Source organism: Copidosoma floridanum, unplaced genomic scaffold, assembly GCF_036245765.1.
Source record: "Copidosoma floridanum isolate Cflo_tuat_1 unplaced genomic scaffold, Cflo_Japanese_pri ptg000001l, whole genome shotgun sequence".
Taxonomy (NCBI): domain Eukaryota; kingdom Metazoa; phylum Arthropoda; class Insecta; order Hymenoptera; family Encyrtidae; genus Copidosoma; species Copidosoma floridanum.
The window spans coordinates 14,171,574-14,195,463 of record NW_028321878.1 but is presented as its reverse complement, the minus strand read 5'-3'; the positions used below and the strand labels follow the sequence as shown (position 1 = coordinate 14,195,463).

General features: G+C 38.8%; 1 protein-coding gene across 1 annotated transcript in view; it reads right to left on the bottom strand.

The window, feature by feature from the left end:
* LOC106640587 (protein turtle) overlaps window positions 1-23,890 on the bottom strand; it is a 285,202-nt gene that overhangs the window by 118,256 nt on the left and 143,056 nt on the right. Inside the window, exon 3 of the mRNA XM_089594743.1 lies at window positions 23,513-23,565. The gene's annotated coding sequence lies outside the window, so the exon portion shown is untranslated. The remainder of the gene's footprint in view (window positions 1-23,512; window positions 23,566-23,890) is intronic.

Sequence of the window (23,890 nt, the reverse complement as noted above, 5' to 3'; positions counted from 1 at the left end):
GACGAATTTTACCTTTTTTTTTTTTTTTTTATCGATAGATCCGATCCCTCCGGTTGAATACTAGAGAGAACTCTTTTGTGCTCGAAAACTTAAAGTGCGGAAAATTAGTGTTTATCGTGGGCTTTGGAGCTTTCAGTTGGATTATGGGAGGCTTGAGTGTGTTGACGTATCGAACAACAAGAACAAACCTTTGCGATGAATAATTATTACATCGACGATTTACAAATTATCAATAACTAATCCACGATGTCGTTGATATTCGTTGAAATATGAAGAGTAACTAATTACACTGGACTTTGACACTACTACTATGGGTGTTGTTAGAGTTGTATAAATGTGCCAACGATCAATTGTCCTTTTACATGGATTATGCAAATTATGCATATTTTAAACACAAACTCAAATTGTCAGGTAAATAAAGCAACGATTAATCAATTAAATTTTGATCAACCACTTAAAATTTTTGCTTGAATATTTTCAATGATCCCAATTTTTTAGAAAAATAGTTGATGTATATTTAAGGCGCCCCTGGCGATCAATCAAGGCGTACTTTTATTGTTAGACTAGGCTTTATCCACTAATACTCTACATCTTCTCCCTTAGTTTTCAATAGACCTACATGAAATTGAATGCAGTATTATTATTATTTAAGAATACTTTTACGGCCTCCTTCCAGTTAAACACATATAGAGTCAACTGACTATATCTATAAATTCGATGACACAGTAGGTAAATGTAACTTCATCGGTACATAACTGAGAAACGAGAATAAAGTATAGAGATGTCGCCGATGCAAATCAAGTTTTACATCCACTGACTGATCTGCAGCAGAGCTCAATGCAATTTTGCGGATCGAAATCCACTTGTACGAATTCAGACGAGGGAAGAAGCGAGACGAGTCTGATTGTCCTTTCGTTAGAGTTGGCGGTGGTCGCAGTGGGACCGCAAGTAATGGAGCGCCACGACTCGTTTCCATAATCGATGGGAGCTCCGAGAGAAGTCGCGCGACAAAGACGCCTCCGTATAGGAGGGAAAAGACGACAGAATCGCCTATAAATATACATCGGAGTCGCGCATATATATGCTTTATTTCGAGGTGGTCTCCATTGAGGAGCCCTACATCACTCGGAGATTACATTACGTATCGATTCCGCTCGCACGCGTGGCACTTTTATAAATCATTCGTTCGAAATATTATTTATGGAAACGACGTGGGTGCCGTTCCCACGCGAAACGAATGAACGTGGAAATGGATCATGTAAATTTTAGAGCTTATCGAAATGATGGGACGTCGTGGATGGTGTGGCTCGATATCGAAGGCTATCGGATGATTCATTCGCTATTGGGCCGCACGTCTCCCCACGGAAAAATGATGATATTTTTGTTTCGAATCCGTGAAAGGCACTATCTAGATGATTTCAAGTTTTTTTCAAATTTCATTAAACGTCAAATCTAAATAAAATTACCCCAACCAATCACAAAACGACTCAAGTCACGTGACAATAATTCGTTCAAACTAGGATTTCATTCACTAGTTTTATCAAATCGATTATTCAAATACATTTCACTCGTATGTTTTCTTTTTTCGTACATACGATGGCTCTTACTTACGCGTAGACGTGCACATGAGCAAAAGGCATCCCTCCGGTGAAAATTTCACTTGTACATAAATATATACATGTGTGTCCCAAGAAGGAAACCCTGACCCAGAAATTCCCACGCAGCCAAAATAGCCGAAACTATCCGAGACGGTTTTCCATGTGGAGCGAAAGACGGGAAAGGGGACGGCCAGTTTTATATCGTTTTACCAACGGGAGCTTTGGGCCTCTCTTCTTTACGAGGTCTTCCGCGCCACTGAAGAACCAAACTGTAAAATCGGTTTTTCCCTCCATACACCCGCCTTTTTTTCGACTGTCCGTCGCAGTAAACGCGACAAGAGAAAACCAATAATTCCTATCTCTTGGATTTTCCTTTGTCTTCCTACAGGTGTCAAAATACCACCATTTGGCTGGCAATTGGTTATCAGATAATGGGTTATTTCGTGGGGGAAAAAAAAAAAGATGTCCCTTCGATAAAGCGCTGAGGTGCTGTTTCAAATAAACGCGTCAATGCGTCTTGCTCTACATTGGGGGTCGATAATATGCAGCGCAGTGGTGCGCGCTCGCGGTTCTCCATTTTACATTTTGAAGCGGCACATGGAGGAGCACAGAGAAAGACTCGACTGATTTCGTGCGGGTGTATTTCCGAGCGATTTGCTTCCACTCCTTCCGCCCTGCGCTTCCGCTAAAGTAAATATTTCGCTACTCTCGGTCACCACGGCCTCTCCCTCTCCCCCTTTTTTTTATACGATTTCGTTTGCTTTTCTGTCTATCGGTGGTGGGATGAATGGAATTTTGCTATGGATTTTCAATAAAAATAAATGTTGCACAAAATATTTGAATAATTTTTATAGTTCTTGCACACTCAACGAGCACTTTGCGACTTCGTAGCCAAATGTACAACTGAATCGCACTTATGATTGATAAAATTGGCGTACGTTGTTATAAACTAATAGTTTGGTGATACTCCCTTACTCATGTGTACTTATTGCTTTTTTATTTTTTGTTATTCAATGAAAGCGTACATTTATAATTATAATGAATACGAATTTTACTTTGGTCCTTGATATGTTACATAGGGAGTACACATATACGATGCCCATGTCTTTTGAGCTGATGTATATTTTACGCACAGCACGGAGGTATTTATTACGGAAACACTTTCGGTACATTGCGAGTGTACAGCAGTGCCATTTTCATTATCAGTTTCAGCGTTCGAGCCAAATTACCGATAATTTGTTCGATGACTCGCGCGAGAACGAACTCACGGCAATTGGGGCTGAAAAATACCGGGCAATCCGTTCCGTCCCGTTTGTTCTTCCGTTCGATTTCCATATCGTAATTTCCATCGGCCCCGGAGAGAGAGGGGGGGGGGGAGACAAATTAGTTTTCCAACTTTGCACTTGAGTACAGCGTCCCGCGATTTTCGAAACCCAGACCGCTCTCGAAATATATAGCCCCTTCGCGTCAGCTCATACATACATACATATACGTGTACCCATACGAAGCTTTGACGTCATAGCTCCGCCAACTACTCCGGGGCAAATCAAATAACTCCGGAGCTTGAATTTACTGCCAGATTACCGAGCTCGTGCGTTTGCGCGCACATTCATCATTATATCCCGGGGTGTGCTCTTTTCTTTCATACGTATTTATTATGTACCTCTTCCCTCTCGCACTTTGTTCTCCCTCCCCCTTGTCCAAATTTTTTGCACTTTTTTTTTCTTCAAATCGATCGAATGGCGCATACCTACGTCACTGCACTAGGTCAAGGAGCCAGTGGACCGGTTCCCGTGTAATCAAACAGTGGCTAAAATTAGTTGGGAGATGGAAACAAGCGGATCGGCACTGCTAGTAGATGGTGTTTTTCGGGATCGGCAAGACGGTTTCCATATCGATGCGTCCTATTTAATAGATGTACATGCTAACTTGAGCAAGCTTGTTAGGCGTGTACCATTTACAACCTTTTTTACTCGAGCGTTATTTGTGGCTACATGCTTTCTCCCCCTAACCTTTTGTCCTTCAACTTAAGTAAATTCATTTTAGTATTTAAATAATTAAGCAAACAAATCCGTTTCATAAGTTTAACAGTCTGTTAAAGTGTGTCTGTATCGACACAAAAATAAGAAACGCTCTACACTAAGGGGTAGGGAATAATTTGCACGAGGGTTATAGTGGGTAAAATGGAAAATGACAGCGAAGACAATAGTATAAAAAAGAGAGAAAGGAGTTGAAGAGATAAAGAAGACAAAATGAAAAAAATCAAAGTTTAAGGTTGGGAGCGATGAAGAGCTGCCACGAGGAAGTAGAAATTTACGAGAAGCGACGGGACAAATGAAAATTATGGCTCTGGTAAAGTAAGTCTGTAACAAGCAAATCACAAAACTGGGGAGAAAATGATAAAAAATTAAAAAATGCAAAAACAGACATTGAACGAGGAACGAATAAAGGATGTGGAACATCGAACGAATAGAGAAAAAACGGATAAAATAAAGAAAATGAAAAAAATGAATGAAATGGTGGAAAAACTTGCGAGAGAAAAGAGGAACAAAAGGAACAGTGTATAGGCATAACATGGTATTTACAAATTTTTGTTAAAGTCAATAGCTATCACTAACTTTTAATTTTTTAAATTACATTCCGATTTTATGTACAATATGAGGTAACTATATTTTTACTGCTCCGGTCCAAGCGAGTAAAGACCGGATCTCGAACTCGTGAGCATGTGTTACCAGAGCCCCCGAGCTACAAGAACCGCAGCCTAAACCACTGTGCTACCACCACAACATATCATGTAGATAATATGCCGTGTATAAATATTGTTTAAACTACGATGCAAAAAAGCCAGTGTTTGGCAAAATTTCATTGGCATGGATAAGGAAACCTTTGGCTTAATCTAAACTTAGAAATGTGTTTGTTGACTTTTACGTGTGTATTTTCTACTTGGCTTAAGGGCGTAAATTTATACTCTCTTCAGTGTTTCCATATCCATAAAATAATCTATGCATTCGAAAGTGCATAAAAAGAGGATAATATACGAATAGTCCAATTGTTTTAGCTTATACACTTCCGATGATTGAATTTTACAATTTTACGAACTTGCGCTGTCAGTGTGTTGAAACCATAAAAACAGTAGACCTTTTACGCATTTCGTCAGCAAATTAAAGCCGATCTCCCCTGCAGTACGGAATACCGATAACCTGATAACACAATTTTTTTTACAAAATAATAAAAAAAAAAACTCCCCATCAGTAAACTTGACCCCACAGTTGATTACATTGAGTCATCCGCGCAAAAACATCCACCTGCAAAGCCAACTCCCAGCAGAGAGAGCCTCAATCAACAAATCGGGTACTCTCTTGACCCGTGATTTTTTTTCCCCTCCCCCTTACTCCATCACCGCTAATTCGAGCGAGGCCGGCAGAGAACACACAATCGACCAGAACGGAATCATTGGAAAATTTAACGAGGCCCCGAAACAAAACACTTCCTTCTGCCGCACCTCGTCCCAGTGTATTCACACACGTACGAATCGCACCCGCACTGCATTGTATACCAGCGGAGCAGCGCGTTTATTTACAGCGTGATAAAGAGCGCATTTACTGCTATATATACGCCAGCCCAAAGACTCGTGGACACGAAAAACTCTTGTCAAGGCCGACCGAGCAAATAGTAGCGTTCGAGCAAGAGGCGTCACCGATAACGAGGTCATCTGTTTCTCGATCCTAACAAGCATCGGCAAATCGAGAGCAGCTCTCGTTGCTACCATCGTGTTGTAATTATTTTCCTTTCCGCTTTTGGTGTAAGTAGTAAACTGTCGTTACAGTCAGACGTGGTAAATTTGCAGCGCAGTCCGCTGTACTTGATCAACGAGCATCTGATAAACCTGGGAAAATAGAACCCCCTGTTCAGAAATAGGCACAGCTTGGTGATGGTTAATCTGGCTGTCGAATCAGTGCCGGTTTTTTTTTAACCAGGGCGAGTGGCGACCGAAATATCTGGGTTTATTTTCGCTCCCAGGGGTGCGATATTTTTGCAATCCGTCCATCCCGAAATCATAAATAATCAATGTCAGTTGATTTCTGTTTATCATTGGACGTTTCGCGTGCTCCGTCTTAGTCAATTCCGTGTTTCACGAGTACAAGAACGGGTGAGATTCGAAGGAAACTGGAGGTGGGTTACCCAATTGTCACATCCCCTTGGAGATCAATCGACGTTTAGTTAGCATATACTGAAAGCCCAACATGATGAAGATCGATTGTTTCACCAACCCGAGGCAGTGTTGCGTCACAGACCCATCGATACGAACGCGGTTCCTGTTGGATTCGGTAAGATGATACAAAGCTATAAATTAAGCCGCGGGGATGAGTCAAAGCCTGGCGTTGATGGGGTAATAGCCGACAGACGTCCAACTCGCAGGGCCGATCCAATCAGTGATCAAAGGCCGATTCGATCGGACGGGCTAAGGTGCTTTGGCTATAGTTGTTTTTGTAGATCTCATTGGTGAGTATATATAGAGTTAATCCTTAAACATGTAATTATAATCATTATTTTAGCGATAAAAAATAGTAGAACAAACTGTGATTATATATATGTAACCTGATGCAAAGCACGTTCCTTGAAAATTAAAATTCCTTAAAAAAAATGTATGTAATTACTAAAAGTAAAATATTTCTTGGACAGTAAAAAAACTTATAAAGAACACAAAACTAGACTTGTCCAAATTTTAACAAATGATTCTTTGGTAGCAAAAAGAGTTTTTAAAACAAAATAAAACCTTTCACGAATCATGTAGAAAGTCAATTGAACTCTTGGCACTAGTCAAACATGCGGACGAACAATACTGGTAACCCGGAAAAGGAAGGTAGCACTTTCGTGGTAGTAGGAGCGTAGCCCTGCGCACGATTTGTTTAATCGGATTTAAGTTGGCGTAATTAGATAGGTATGAATAAAGCGATCCTTTGTGGAAAATCAGCCGCAATTTAGAATTAAGCAACACAAGCCGAATCCAACTTGTGGGTAGTTACGTCGAGATGTACCTGTACAAAATTAGCCTCAACTCAATCGAAGCGCGCTGTTAGTCAAAGTCCGTGCAACGTTACGCACATTTCCAGGAGCTTTGAATGTTACCCAAAACATGACGGATGAGTATACTTACACGTATAATATAATGTTGAAATGAGCAAATATTGTTTGAAAGCGCTTGAAAATTACACGCAAAGAAAGTTAAATTGGATGGCTTTGGGTGGGTATTAAAATGGGGTTTTTGTACGTAACGAAATAATTTAGTATGAATACCATAAGCATTCGATGGGAGAAAAAAGCTGTAAAAAATGCTAAAAAATTTGAAACGAGGGGGATTAAAAACTCTACGAGCTGCAATGCTGACTGTAAGAAGAAAAAAACTGATGAAAAGCTGTTTTGTAGAAAGAAAAATTTTTTTAATGAATTGGTCAAAGAAATCTGTAAAATAAGAAATATGAGACGTAATAAAGACAACAGGATGATTATAATAGTGTATAAAAATAATATTGAGTAGTAGATTTTAGATATAAAAATTTTAAAAAAAGTAGGTGTGATAAAAGACGCAGTAGTTCACGTCAAAGATCGATAAGTTGAAACATACTTCGCATGTATCAATAACGTAAGCTCATCGATACGATTGTTGGAGCAAAGTATAGTAATTTAGAAAGTAATAATATACAGTCTAACTACGTGTCAACGTCTCATAAGACAAAAATCCTACTTTGATGTTCTGATGTTATTTTCAATAAGTACATTAGAGTCAAGTGTTTTCGTGCTGGAAGTCAATACATTGAAAAAATTTTGATACGTGAAAAATCGTGATGTTTTTGAAAATAACGATAAACAAAATGTGATGGTACTGTTGGATAACAGTTTAAATACCGTGGCATTTCAGACACTAAAAAAATTTAAAAAAGTTGGAAAAAAGCGAAGAAAAGAAAGCTGAAAATGTAAAAATAGAATGTTGCAAGGAATTTAATAATTTTTGTAAAATAAACATAGCCAGAAGTACATCGTTCATAATGTTATGGAATATTCAGGTAAAGTCAAAGGCTCATGGAAAAAAAAAAAAAAAAGTAGTAAAGTAGCTGAAAAAGAACAAAATCAGTAACAGAAGAATGTTATGTTGTACGATGCAAGTGTAGTTTTGTTGAGCGTGAAAACTAATAAAGATTGAAGTATATCACAAGAAGAAAAAATGGGAAATACAAAATCCATGTTTTACTTAAAGTGCATACGTATACGATGTCAACTAATAATTTTATACAAAATCCTTACAGGCTCAAAGTCAATAAATAACTAAGCGTACACTTCTACGATTAATCCAGGCCAACTTTCAACAACAAAAGCCAGGGTTTAATCGCACACCTCCTCCGTTTCAATAAACCCAACAACCGATTCCTATCTATTCAAAAGTAACGAAATTTCAAAACCATTTATTCAACCGAAATCAAAAAAATCAAAAACGGCTTTGAATTTTTCCAGCTGAAACTAATTCGACGAGCAAACAACAGACAGCAACGAAACAATCACGAATGGCTTGATAATTCGCGGAAACTAAGTCAACCACCACTAGACACGAGAGAAGCGACCCCACCGCGGAAGAGGATAGTGGGGGAGCGCCCTTCAATCGCAATCAGTCGCAACAAGCCCATCGATCGGGTGAGCGACATTTTTTGAACGCTGGAAACGCGTGCCTCGTCTCCATCCCTACCCGGTTTCGGGTCGGCATTTGCATTTCGAGCACGACTCGCGTGGCTAACGGGACCGAGCGCAATATTGACGATCGAGTTGACCCGTTCGTCGAGTGTCGTTGAGCCGCTTAGAACTGCGAGCCTTTCGCTTCCTCCGGCTTCTTTTCGGGGCAGCAAAACACGAGTCGAGGACTTGCGAGTGGTTCTTTACCTATGAATTTTCACGGTGACGTTCAAGTGTCGAGGATTCTTGCAGCCAGTTTTCCGGTCGTTCGCTCGTTTTGTAACGGCTTGAATTATATGAGGACCCAAAAATAAACTTTGATCACTGCTGCACTTTGAACGACTTTGAACTTGAAAATTTTGCTTGTTCAACTGTTTTTCTGATCCTATTTTCAAAAATGCATCTCGAAACGTTGGTGATATGATGCTGTTTTTAATTTTTCAATAGAGAAGAATATTGATTCAAATTATCTGGTAGATTTTAGAAAAATGTTAGACCCTTGTTTTTTCTCTATTTAAGCGTTAAAAAAAAATACAAACTGAGATACGTGACTATCGTCAAAGTTCAAGAATGAAGGCTATTGATTTCAATTTTGATGCTCCATAAACAAAAAAGCTCCAATTAATCATGAAATTCAGTGGTAAACAATAATTTCTTTCGTTTCGTTAATTATATGTAGGAACCAAACTGTTTGTACAGTTAATGAAAATTTTTCTCACAGCGAGTCTTTCGAATGTTGTTATAAAAAATACGGTTTGCCTGATAAGTTCAACAAAAAAACCCTTTTTATGATTAACTCAATAAATTCAGTACTGAACCAACCTTGGAGCCGTTTTACTTATAACAAGGGCCAATAATTCCAGTAGCGATATTATTTCATAATTAATAATTCAGACACCAATTTTTGTTCGATTTTTGAGGCCTTTCCAGATCTTTAGTTTTTAAGGTAATGCAATTTAACAAATCAACATTTTCCTCTACAGCCTCTTTAACATGGCTGTGAAATAAAAAGGTATGCTGTGTACAATTTAATAAGCTATGCATTATCATTTTAATTCTTGGCAACCAATACCAAACCTATAAACACCTATATCATGTGTATGAATGTATAAAAAAAACTACAACCTCAACGTTAATTAAACAATTTCTCGCAGCAAGAGACACTTAAATTTTATTGATTAGCTCCAGGTACCGTTCACACTCACACAAACTTTCGTCAAACTCCAAGAAACACTATTTTTCGCAAAACCTCTCTGACGAGAAAAAGTACACCCAACAAGCTCTCGTCCACGGGCAACAGCATGCACTTGAAAATTAAAAGCTACGCGAATCGAAAACACTTTGTTTTTCATCCCCGCTTACTTTTTCTCCTTCCACCACCCCTAATTTATAAAAATCGAGCCCACTCCAAGCTGCTGATAAATAATCATCGCTTCCCTAATGGTGGCTCTTAAATTACCTCCATCCTCCGACAGACTCAACAAAAAAAAAAAAAAAAAGAGAGAGAAATAGCTACTCCATTCCCATGGAGAGAGCTCGCACGCATAAACACCGCGAGACGACGCCGAAAAATAACGCTGGGAAAGCTTTTCCGTACACCCCCGCACTTCGCTTCCAGGGAGCAAAACATTCGTAAGTCCATCGCTGAAAGCATCCTTTCACACACGGATGGGAGGGGGTTGAATCACCCCCGATTGTCCGAGCCGAAAAACTTGGATTCTCTAGCCCGGCATTGAATCCTCGCCGGCTATTTGCGAAGGCACCACCAGCGTCGCAACTGGGAAAAAGTCGGAGGGGAAGAAAGTCGACGTCGACAATTGCAAACAGGGTCAGTCGGAGCGGGAGTTGAAAGGAGCCGCGCGAGAAGGGTGGGCGGTCGCCAAAGGGTAAGGAGCGGAGACTGGAACGAAAATAGGTTTACATGCTGCAGGCGTCGGGAGGTTGCATAGCTGTCGGGTGTGTATGCGTCAGGGGTATGATGACCCGCAGCTTGGCCCACACAGCCTTGGGCATCCGCGTGCGTTAGATGCTGACGGAGGCGGATATCTGTGCTTTTTTACCATGACATCTGAATTACTTATGGTGAATTATAAATGTGTGTGATTGCGTTTTGAGTCGCCAAGTAGAATCGTGTGACTTTGTTTTACCGAAGGATACAGGTTGCTTGGAAGAACAAATGAATCCGAGCTTGTTTTTTAAAATCATGATAGGTATAGTAAAATGAAGGGAGAACGTGAATCGCTTGTACAAAATCATAAATTTATTGTTTTGAGACGAAGGTGGAAGAAGGAAAGCGAAAAAAATTGCTGTAATTCCGGAGAATTTCGTCCATATCAGTGCTCAAAGACCAGATTGTGTATTATACTATATTGTACATGAAACCATTGTCAAAGAATAATCTTTAGCCAAATGAGAGCTATCGTTTATCAAGTATGAAGTAAGCCATCTTTTCACTGATAATTTAGTGTTCAAAGTGTATTGTGAAAGTTGAGGCGAGAATCACGAAGTCAATATATTATTGTGTACTCACACCTAAAACAAAAAATAGCGTTTTTAAGTTAACAAATTTAATTTTGCGTCAAAATTGTTGTTATTTTTTTATTTTTTATTTTTATTATTACAGAGATAAAATTTAACGTGTAAGCAAAAACATTTTTACCTCAAAATCATTAAAATAAAAAAAATGATAAAAACAAAGTGTACGTCCAAAACTTGGAGCTTTGGATTGCCAGTAAAGCAAAATATGCCCGTATAATATATATAGTTACCACGATTTCTATCCATACTCAATTTGACGTAGAGAAGTTTTTTTTCAAAAAAAGTGATAACGTACTTTAAATATTTCTTTGTCTTTTATTAATCTGATTATTTGCCTAAATACTTTTATATTTATTCATAAAATGAGTAATGATTTCTTTATTGGTATAGGAATGATAATTATCAGGCTTCGAAAGTTTAGGGGATAAAATCATGATTTTTCGTAGTTTGCGGTGAGCCAACTGAGCTACTTGAGCTACGCCGATTCTGATTTTTTTTTATCACTTTATTGCACCCACGTTTAGCGTTTAACACTTTTTTGTACAATTTATTAAGCCCTATTTTCTCCACTTTTTGGAAACACTGCCGAGTGAGCCTCAAACTGTACCATCAATTCATGCCACTTACTAAGTGTCAGCCACTGTGGATGTCGTAAATGAAATTTATTCGTGGACGGATCAGTACCTATTTATCATACATTCAGCAAAGATAAACCAAGGAAAGATAGAAAGATGGATTGATTGATTGCAAGATGAAGGAAAGCGCGTCAGCTATGGCGTGGATGATGACGACAGCGGGTGGCCCCGGGGGCTGCACGTTACAGCCTAATTCCACCGGCAATTAATCGGCAACAAAGCGCACCGCATGCGCGCCTACAGGTATATATAGATGGCACACCTCCCATATATAGTCCTCGGTTATCCAACTCGGTGCCCTCCCACGCACACGCGCTGCTCCGTCCATCGATCCTCCGCGATCAACTCGTTCTAACACGCGGTGTAGAGTATCTCGATGCTCGCGTACCCGGGCGGCGGAGATACGCTTGTGATTTTCCGGAAAACGCGAGCTGCGGGTGCAGGTGAGCTTATAACGCGTTCGCTCGTGCCCACAGCCATCATGCGCTTTTGGGAGAATTGCTCCAATGGACTGTGGGGTTCATCTTTGATTTGGATTGATTGATTCCTGCTGTGATGGGTAGATAGATTTTCGTTGCTCCCTTGTACGGATCTGGCGATGCACAACATTTACAGAACATTTTGTGACTGATTTTTATACATTTATGTTTTGTTTGGTTTATTATTTCTCCACCAAAAAAATAATTGTTTGTGAAAACAATCAATCATGGAGTCATTTTTTTCCGACAAATGGTTTTTTACACGTTTTTTAATTTGCTTACCCTATAATATAGGGATTTTTGTTTGGCATTGGGTCATGTTTGCCAAGTAGTTTGTACGTGTTTTTTTTTACCTGTGTACGGTACGTAGGTATTTTTATTTTGATATCCATTTGATACGATGGAAATAATAAATTGCATCAAATTTTTCACGAGTCAAAAGCTATAAATCCGTCAGTGGATGATAAAATACGCGTGCACGATAACGCGCGTCAAGTCCCAAAAAATCGTGTTGTACACGCAGCGGTGGGGCAAAAAAAAAAGAAAAAAAAATTTCCACCTATGCAAATGTTTTCAATTCGGTTGAAATTTTTTTCAAAAAAACGCAGCTCTGAAAATTTTTCACTCACGCTCAGGTGTCCGAGTAAAATTCTTTTCACGCAGGATACATACAAGAATATTACATTCAAATGGATGGCAAAAGTTGAGCTTCGAAACAACCCCCCCGGCGACGAGAATTTTCATTGAATCGAGGCAGCCGTATTTCACAAAAACAAAGCCAAATTTAAATTGCATTCGATCCAAGGGTCGGAGCAAATAAGCGACGGAGAAAGACAGGGGGGAGGGGGAGATGCTATAAAAATCAAATCACGAGGGGACCGGCCAAAGAGAGAAATCATTGGCATTTGTTCGTGGCACGCGGGCGAGGGGGCCTTGCCATTCCGCGCACGCCCGCACTAAATTACGTTTCGAAAATGTATTCGACGGAAATAAAACAAGCCTCGCGCTGAAAATCAGCACAATGGCACGGGAATCGGGGCATGGGGCGCGGGTAGTTTAGTTTTGACAATAAGGAAGAAAAGTAGCGGCCCGGGAAGCTAGAATAACAGCGCGAGGTGGAAAAACATCGTCTTGTAGCGGAGCCGAAAGTAAAATTATGGCGGCAGCGTGAGTGTATCGCTCATTGTTTTTTCACGGGGAGTATGGTATCCTCGGCGCGAAGGAAAAATATGAACTGAGTTGCGAACAGGCGGATAGAGGAAATAAATGACGAAGTAAAAACAAGAGCCGCTAGGGATGCTTTTGTTTATCACCCGTAAGGACGATCTGTTATTTTTAATCATTTACTCCTTTAAAGAATCTAATGTACTTGTAAGGTACGTATTCCAGTCAACATATGTGATAGTTTTTTAACAATCACACATCATCGTTCATATATTGTTGTCGATGTTTTTTTTCTTTTTCTAAGCGTTAAATATAGTTATCCTCACCCATACGGTATTTCATATTGCCACAGTATTGCTAGCAGATGGTGCTGCAAAATTGCTGAAATATTTCTGAAGTATTAAATATCTGCCTCATTGGTATTGCCTGACAAGTATTGCATCAATGCTTGTACAATAGCTCTCAAGTATTCGATAAAAATCACAAAAGAGAATTCATACCATATTGCTACAATAATACTAATATGTTTCTGCAGTACTTCTATAATATTTTTAAAACATTTTTAGAATAACTGCCTCTAATTTGTAAAAACCACATCACGTGAACTTTGTTAGGCTATTGTTCATCGACGTTAAAGTAGAAGGAGGAAATATTCGCCTCAACTTTGACACACTTTTCCCACTAGACATAAACTTATACCTACATACCAAATGACACTTGAGTATAAGTATTTTTTGAATCACCAGTAATATTAAACTCCAAATTTTTGTCAAACTAACAATCATATCCCGACAAAGTGAGCATATTATAAAGTCGTATTGCAGGTACATGCTGATAAAGAAAATTGCACTTGACATTCTCGTTACCCTCTACCCTCGCTCCAACACCAAAATAATTATCCGCGCAATAAACCCAGTAGGTATACATTATCAATATACTCCCACGCATCGACTCGGATACATCCACCGCCCCTTAGATTCCTCGAGTGGAGAGAAAAAGCCCCCTATTTATCGAGTCTCTGGTGTCCGTCCGCAAATTTGCCACCAACAGCCAACGCGCACGCCTTTTCCCAAAGCTCCTCCGTTCCTCATTAAGCTCACCTCTTCCAGAGCATTTAGTGTAATCGAGCCCTCTAACGCGAGTCAACCGCACAAAGTACACATACACACCCACACAAACGCAGAGACGCGTAGGGGGGGGGAAGCTCACGCCCCACTGATAAGTAGGCGCTTTTTCTCCCGGTGTACATGTAACCACCCCCTCCGCAGGATCCCACTTTTCCCGGGCCGAGCTTTTCTTTGCTCCGCCTGCCAAAGTGAATTAAGATGGGCCGAGATGTGTACGTGACCGACCTTCGTGCCAGCGATTTACTTTTTTTCTCTTTCTTCCCCCTCCTTCCACGGGGAATACCGGGCGAGGGTGGGTGGGGATTGATTTGTTTGAAGGCACTTTGAATGTTTGCGTGAGGGTTTGATGGATCTCGTAAATAACCTGTGGGAGGACGCCAACGAACGAAAAATCGGGTAATGACCGTTCCAACGTGCACACTGAAATGTATTATTCGCGGCAGCAAACACGCGGCATCGATCGCTCGAACAAAAGGCGGTACGTATACGTAAAAAGAGAGCGATTTGGAGGTGAGTATATATATATATACTGAAAACGACCGACGCGATATAATATATATATAGGCAACTCCGCACGTTCATTTACCACCGGGGCGCTGTGTGAGTTTAGCTGACGGTCCATCCTCGTTGAGCCTCGTCGCGTTAATTAATCGACCTGTCGAAGGAATAGCAGCGACCGCACACCCTCCCGACCCCCGATTTCCGTGTTAACGGGAGGGATCCGCCAAAGCTTTCGGGGATCAAGTGGGAACAAGCATGATGCTGCTTCACTACTTAGCTGCTCGCCGAATAACTTTGAGCCACTGGTAAAACGCCTTCCTTGTTCCTCGCTGTTGTTGTTGTTGCTGCTGCTATACGATTGATGTTGCCGGAGTATCGAGTTGGATGCAGAGGTTGAGGGGTGGGGGTTCGTCGATGCATCAGCGGCATGTTTTATTCGAGCGATTTACCTAGTTTGGCTCTCGACTTCGGGCAACAAAGTTGGGCTGGGTACATATAGTTAGGCTATTGTGTGTAGGTGTACGGGTGTGCCTATTACCTATATATCTGGAGCGCGCGGTGGCTCGGTCGGCTAGGTCGTGGATTGGCAGGCGGGAGACCGTGGTTCAATTCCCGGCCAGTGCGACTTTTACGGGCAAAGTACCTCTGTGTCTTTCACATGTGCTTTTTCACCACGCAATGCTCCTCGACGAGGGTTTAGGCGACCTTCTCGCAGCAAATTTGCCTAATTCCCCCTACCCCCCTCCCAGTGATGGGAGGCTTCCCATCCCTCTTCCCTTCCTTCTCCCAAGTGCTAAGTGCCCATTGTAGTGCCCTTATTAAAAAGGAGCCGGACGTAGAGCACTATAATATAAAAAAAAAAAAAAAAAAAACCTATATATCTGGGCTTATATGGATTTACCATCGGTTTACGTTGGCCGGTTGATAAATGTTTTGGATCGAAGGATCCCTTTTGCGTTGAAAAATATTTAAAACAGCGCGTCTTTGAATTGGTGATGCGCGTGAAATTGGCATTTGAAATCTTATGTTACATGAGTACCGTCAACAACACAACAGAAGGAAGGTTTGCGAGTTGTCATGTCGACTTGTAACTGAGCCTGATAATGGAATACTTTGTTTGTTCTTCAATTATTACGATCTACGAAATAATAGTCGTTTGGTACGTCGTTTGATTTATTTGATTTTAGATTATAATTTAATGATTTCTAATAGAGTTAAGCAACGTCATGATAATGAAGTGATATCGCAGCTAATAGTTTTTTTAACTTATAGGGCTGCACGAGAGTGTAAACAACATTCACCAGAATATTGTGTTTCTCTCGAAAAATCTTGGAAAAATTCCTTTTGTCTTGATCTTGTCTTCAAGTCTTAGTTTTAATTTCAATTTATGAATATTTGTCTCAAAAGTTTTTTAATTGTCATTTCAAAGTAAATAAATGGCACTAATATGAATTTAAAATCTCAACTGTTGAAATACACGCAAAGTAAACACTTAAATAAAAGTGCATTATTTTCTCTGGAAAATTTTTTATTCGTCATTATTCTCAATATGATAATAAAAAAATGTTATTTTTGTTTTTTACAGCATCTCAATGCAATTCATTTTATGTAATGAAATTTTTCGTAAAATATTTAAACTAAAATATTCAAATACTTGAACCATTTTTTTTCTCCTGATTATTTTTTCCTTTAAATTGTAACGCACTGTAGTCGATAAAAAAAAAAATTAACCAAAAGCTCACGCGCATCCAGAAAATCGCAGTTTCAAGATCGATCGATCAGCCATAAGGTACAAGCTTTCTATCGCGCATAAATGGGCAAGAACACCCAAACGGGCGTGGATCCCGTTGTAATTTCGCACACGCGTCGACTGCAACGACTATATACGTGTACGGACCAGATGCCTATACACAATCAAACAACATCAGGAGGGTGGGGGTAGAGAGGCGCATGGAGATGTCACCCGTGGAAACCTTCGGGCAGGGCTGATCGTTATACCAACCAAAAGCGCTCTCTGGTCGTGACTCGCACGCACACTCGTTACCGTCACTAATCGCGCAATCACTGCCGGTGATGTCAGCGTCATTACAACGCTGGCGTCGTCGACGATAACAGCGGAGGCTCGGATTTCGCAGGCATCGTGTGGCTCTGGTGCTGCTGTTGCCATGGGTGAGTAATGAGGGAGACGCGTACACGAGCGATTTCGCGAAAAGCCTCTGGCTCGCTTCGGACAGAAATCACTTGAAAATTTCAAAATACTTTTTTTCCTCTCTTCTACGTGTCTGGCGAGGATTTACAAACGTGAACGAGGCCTACTTTTGTTAAACTCAGCCAAGTCTTGAAGATTTATTTAAAATTTTTTTGATGGTAAGAGATTGTTTTTCAACGCCACGACTTATTTTTGCACATCACTGCAAATCCAAGCGTTTTAAAGTATACGTTCAATGTGTTGAGTTGAACCAAGTAATGAACCAGTTCCATCAAATTGGACAATTTTGAATGGGAAAGATCAATGTAGGAAAGCTGTGGAGTGGAAAAACTAGGCTGTCACAGATTTAACACATTCACAAGTGTGTGAAATCTGTGACAAAAATATTTTACTCTGTACAGCCTCCTCATGTCAATTGTTGAAGAAAAACAATAGTTTATATGTAATAGATGCAATATTTTACGAAGCATCAATTTTATTTTTCTTAAAACGTTTATCAAGACTACTATATATTATAATGCATTTTATAAAAAGAGAAATGTCGATTACACGCTTTGAACGTGTACTTTAGCACACTTGGTTTTTAAGGTACACTTTGTGGAAATTCGCAAAGTTTTAATGAACATTGTTTTTGAGCTTTGTTTAAAATACAATCGGGTAAAAATTGTACAACAAACCGATACGGAAGCTAAAGCAGAAAATCCCATTGACGCTCCATCGTAGTTTTTTTTTTTTTTTTTGCAACCCAAATCATCATTTGGTTACAAAACTACAATGGCAACAAAGATATATATATACTATATACATGAAATTCCTCAACCGCCTCTACGATTGCCGCCGCAACAGGGACATTTCCTGGAAAAGAAACTCGAGTTTTCCACGTCAAATGTCCCCGACGCGCCTGTCGATACCCATACGCGTATACTCGCACGAGCCACTGTTTCGTTCCCCCATATATTTCAACAGAGCGATACATCTTTCCGCATCCGCGCAACATACGCTCCCCCTTGTGCCCCCCCCCCGCGCAATATCTATACACCGACTGTCACTGCGAGAGAGGGTGTATGGATACGAGGAGACATCAGAATCGCGACCGCAGACGGGCACGCGTACAACGGCACCATCGACACCGTATACATTACACGGGCAGTGGTGAATATTCGCGCAGGGGGGGAATGACGCTCGAAATCCGCCAAGTCGTTCGTTTGACGTGTCTCCCGGCTCTTTCGTTTTTGCCTCTCTCTCCTCGGCCATTACTTCTAACGACGTACCGTATCGGATGTTACATCGGTACCAAAACCACGTATACGTATAGGTACATGCGCGTGCACACATCCGTGTGGATACGTGGATGGGGCGGCGCTTCTGAAAAGCTCGAGCCACGTGATTTATCTTCTTCGGTGATGCTGGTGCGCAAAACCACCTTCCCTTCCTCGTTTGTGTACCGGTACGTGGGTGCACTGTATAGGTCCAAGATAGAAGATACAGTATTGGTCGCGAAAGAGTATTAGGCCGATCGTTATGAGGGGGTGGGGAGGGTGGAAAAAATTTTTTCGTCCCCGTGAATAGCATCGATGGGACACGTGCACGGCGATTTAAACTTGCGAGATTCATTGCAACGAGTTGCGACTCCGTAGTTTTTTTTTTTTTTCTCTCGTCCATGCGTGGCGGGTAGATTAATTATGCTTTATGGAACCAACGAGTTGGTTTTTTCAGGACGATGTATGCGACGTTTCGTGAAATTTTTTACTACATTTTTGACATTGAATGTTTTTTTTTTTTTTTTTAAGGAATTTTTTAATTAAATAGGTGGGTACAGGTAAGTTGTCGTTTTAGATGTATCGTTGAGCTATTTTGATGAACAATGAAAATTACAGCGTAATTTAATATCTTCCAAAATCATTCTATTGTCTGAATATTACAAAAAATCATCACGGTAAAGGGGTGCTTAATCGACAAATGTGGAAGTAAGGATGAATTTTTCCAATTTATAAATGTATTTTACGATCCTTTGCAAGACTTTAAAGCCTAAACGACTCGACGAATGTACGAGGTGATAATAAATTTTTCTTGGTAGTGGAAATAACGTAAGATACGCACAAATTTGTTAGAAAAGTAACTATTTATCTCTTATCATCACAATAATAATTGTGAGTTATGTCTTGACCTTCAAAAACTGTAAAACATCTACAAAAAACAAATGATAAATTATTAGAATTCGTTATCAAGTAGAGAAACCGTTAACATAATATTTTTGCAATATCAATGAAACAGGCAGAAAAAATATATAAATACGTTTTCGAATCATGATAACTCAAGATTTTTATTTTGTAGTGTAAATAAATTTAACGTCGAGTTTCATACCACGTTTTTAAATAAACATTTTTTTAGAAGCAATTTTATTGTAAAGGAGGTCGTTAACCATATTTTTTTTTCTGCAATTAAAACTAGTATAATTTAGTTAAAATATCTATTATATTTTTACACTCCGTCGGCATTTAGGTAAAAAATGACAAAATTATCTTATTCCATCAATTACGTCAAAAATTATTCCAAACGAAAGTTATCATTTAAAACTCAATTTTACTAAATGATCAATAAATAAAATTTAATTTTTAACAATTTCAAACAGTTTTTTATTAAAATAAAAAAAAAAAAATAAAAAAAAATTTAAAAAACAAGCTGTAGAATCTAGAACGAAAGAATTTTATCTGAATCAAAATCATTGGGACTGAAGTTTTACTTATTGATGATGAGGTAAAAGGTGATCGTAGTATTGTCATCAGTGTGTATTTCTTACTACATAATACGTGATCAGATTTGTATGATACTTCTCTTAAAGTAGTAGAATCGGTACGGCGGAAGTCAAATAAGTACAGATTCGTCAAACGTTTTTTTTACATGCCTGCCTACATAATAGCGAAAAGCGTCAATTTCAAACTAATATAAATAAACATCAGGCCTCACAGATTCCTCAACAGACACCCAATAAATCTTTTTAGAGCTGCAAAATATTCCTGAGGCTTTCAATTAACTCTTCATCCATTTTCATTACGGTCTGGTAGGTAGTTTTTTGTAAAGTATGAATTTTAATATGCAAAATAAGTGATATCCCGTAACACTGCATGCTAATTGCCCAAATTTTAAATTATCAATAGCTTTTGTTACGTAAACTTTAGGTCCACAAAATTTTAACATATATATTTTTGGTTAAACAATAACCTATATTTCTACAAATTCATCAATATCTTGTAAATAAATCGATATACGATAATACTACATCAAACATGGTATTATAACTATACTTAGTAGTAGCATCAGTCATTATAATCGTTAACAATAATCATATAAACATTTATCTATTAAATTATAGATTAAAATGGTAATATGTTTCTATTCAATCTTCTAGTAGCAGTGTAATTTTTTTACTTTTTCAATAATTTATCTAAAATTTTTGTTAAAATTCTAACTAAACAAGAATTAACATTTGACGACAGCAATGATCAATGAAAAAATTGTGTTAATAGTAGGTACCTGCCGTTACTATAGTTGCAACTGCAGCCGTGTGGTGGCATCCAGTCACGCTTATACGGCAAATAAGCGCAAAATCATTTTTCCATTAAAATCTGTTATTCATTATCCACTGCTAAATAGAGTTAATTGTCAGAAAAAAAATCAGTAATCGATCAAAGCCTATTTATCGATATTACGATTAACTTTCGCTTCGTTACGAGCGGTCAAAGTGCTTCCTGCATGCGGCGAAAATATAGCTTGGTTAGTATATAAGAGAAGAAACGTTGCAGCTACTCGAGAGTGGGCCGACGCTTCTCAGGGACTTTTCAGTCTGGGCGCTTGCACGTGTCCTCCTGTAGGGAAAGTGGGCCTGGCGTTGTAGTAGTAGTAGTAGTAAAATGTAGTAGTAAAGTGGCTTTGTTACCGTATACGTACCAGCGTTATCTCTCTATCTCTTCCCTCGTTCCCAGGGTCGTAAATCGGACAAAGACACGTGTATCGCAAGGCGATTGTAATCTATTTCTTCGGGAGTTCGCAGGTGTTTAAATATCATTACGGGGTTTTCTCACTAACGTTTGATCAAGCGGTATCTCCCAAATGTTGTTGTTGTTGTTGCTCTTACCATCTCACTAATCAAAACCCCTTTGTTTAAACGATCGAAAATTTGACATCATTTCCCATCCTCCCCTACCGAGGATCGATCGTGTTCCCTTTAACGCCAGGACCTGCCCTTGGACCGCTCGTGACCGACGGATTGCAACTGTCTCGATTCAACCCGAGTACCTACTGCAGAAGCAACTGTGCCCGCTCTTTTTGCAATTGATTTTCAGACTTTTTTTTTCCTTAATATCAGGGAGTAAATACAATTGAGTTTAACCTGCTTTCGAAACTTTGAAAAAACAAAAAAAAACGATTGAACCATTTCCACTAATTTCTCACTTTTTCACTTGTTTGCTGTTTATTATTTGTAACAATTCATACTCTACTTATCTGGCTTGATGCGTTTGTCTAATGTACATCTACATCATTAGGCTTTTTGACAATCAAGTTTTTCAAATTTTATAGACGATAAAAAAAAATATCAAGTTAGACTGCAAAAATAATTTGTGCTCTGCTTGCATAAAAACGTTCTAAAAAATAAGAAAATGCATTGAAACACTTTTTTTATCCGGAAAAAAAAAGTTTTTACATACCATACTTTGCTAAAAGGAGTAACAATATCATACGATCTTGGTGCAGGATCGATTAAGAAACATATACAACCCTCAGGAAGAAATAAAGTAAGCTTCAGATCACATTTTTGTTACTCTCGGCTTTATCTTGGGTATCAAATGCCTGTCATCTATGGAATTGTTTATTATATCCTCTCTAGATGAGTAATGTACCCTACCATACAATACAACTTATAACTTTAATTTAAAATGTAATCATAAATGTTTTTAAAATGCCAATCGTCTTGGTAATCAGCAGTGCTCTGCAGAAACTAAATTTTAAAAATCTTAGATTTCAGTATTTATATGAAATAAATCATTTGCATACACACACCTAAAACTTCTATTGTATAAGAATCAAAGTTAAAGTGCTGATGTTGCTTACTCTAGCTTGGGTTTATCGTCTGCAAAAATTTTTAGCTGTATAAAAAATTGGATGGATTTTTTTTACTTCCATGCATGAATTATTAGTAACCCAGAAAACCAAAAGCTGGCGCCATAACATGCCATACAATAGTGAGTCAGTGAGTGAGAAGTATAAACAATAGAACGTATTATGATTGTGCCCCTCGTAAGTGTCTGACATTTCTACAGCTCTAACGTATTCTCATAGTCTGTCCGTCTTGTGCCTTGTACTTTGCCTTGTACCTACGTTATTCTTGACTAGCAAAAATAATGTACGTATGTTTTTAAAGCCATCAAAAGTAAAATGATAAATTCATACAACATTTTTTAAAGTAGCATGTATATGCTGTCAGTATAAACAATATCTAACTCTGAACTTGAAGTGTGAAATTATTATATTACAATGAAAAAAAAAAATTTATTTCTGAATAATAAATGTGTTCTTTTCATAAATATTTACTCACTGTAAAGAAAATTTAGAAAAAAAAGGAAATAATCATTACGAAAAAAAAAAAAAATAAACTGACAAATAAATACGAAAATCGAAAAGATATACAGCGTGACACGCATGAGACGGGGTACATATTTTCCACACAGACACTTGCACGGCTATCAAGAAGAAAAAGAAAGACGAAACTGTGCATAACGTGGACAAGGCGCCTTGCTGGTGGCTGAAATATAGATTTTCATACGCGAAACAGGCGAGTTACAAAAAAATTGCTGACAAAGTTTCCCGGCCTGTTTGACGGATAGTCCCCCCGTGCCTGCTGCCCAGCCATTTGCCACGGACAGCTGTGTGCTCTTGCATGGATTTTTTCTCCCTTTTTTTACGACACAACGAGCTGTTACCACTACTCTGTTTTGTGAAGAATGACGCTTTTTTCCAGAAAAGAAAATGCTCAGAGAGAGAGATAGAGATAGGAGGGGTATGGAAAATGCACCACCGCGCTTCATCTGTTATTCCCTGGAAGTCGTAAGGAACCGTGACTGCGCACTAGTTGTGCAGGAAAGCTTCTTCGCTAATCGTCCTGGAAAAATAATTACCCGTTTCCTCTCGAGTTTTGTTGCTCTTTTATTTTTTGTATATTTTTTTTATCTTGGATTTTGTTATTTTTTCCTCCCTCAAACAAATTTTTGGTCATATTGTTTCTTTTTTTGTTACATTCAACTTTTCCATCCCCATCCTCATTTTTTTATACCAGATGGTTTTCATTCGTCGAGATTCATCACTTTCGCCCTGAAGAATTATATGACATCCTCGTCAGACCATCACGCGAGAGCTATGGTTGCAAGTATGTTAAAGAATCGTATTGATTTCGAACACGTGCACCTACACTTAGATTTATGTAAATAACATAAATATAGAGCATGTAAATAACATTGAAATAAAATCAAACAAATCGACTTACCTAAAATAGATTGGCACTGGAATGCACCTTTACGTGGATTTGGCTGATGCGTCCTGGAATCAAAAAAGGTTCCCTAAAGAAGTGCATCTTTAGAAGATCAAACAAACAAATTATACTTTTCGGTGTTTTAATAAAATAGTAAGTACAAGGGCAAATGAATAATCTAATGAGTGATAAAACTTGTAACTATATTACGAGAATGGTACTTTTCCTGGATTTCGGAAGGGGCAAGTTGTTGGAACTTATTTGAGACCTAACTATTCCATCATTTATGTTACGAAAAGTTTCTTGAACAATCAAAGTTTTGATATAATATTGATACTGCTACTGTTGAAATACTAATTCTTTAATTATAAACTATGGCGTTTCGTTCATACT